A 230-nucleotide genomic window follows, 5' to 3' on the forward strand; every position below is an offset into this window, starting at 1 on the left:
TGGCCACTGAGTCAGTGATGGTGCCTGATCATCTCATCCTCAGCTGCTCCATTCTCCTTTGGCCTGCAATCTTTCTAAGCATCAGGGTCTGGGAAAGTGAGTTAGCTTTTCCTATCAGGTGGCCAAAGTATTAAAGCTTCAGCTTCAGCATCAGTCCTTCCAGTGAATATAAAGGGTTGATAATCTCAGGATTGACTGGTCTGACATCCTTGCAGTCCAACAAACTGTCA

The sequence above is a fragment of the Bison bison genome, unplaced genomic scaffold (assembly GCF_000754665.1).
Source record: "Bison bison bison isolate TAMUID 2011002044 unplaced genomic scaffold, Bison_UMD1.0 scf7180017864225, whole genome shotgun sequence".
NCBI lineage: Eukaryota > Metazoa > Chordata > Mammalia > Artiodactyla > Bovidae > Bison > Bison bison.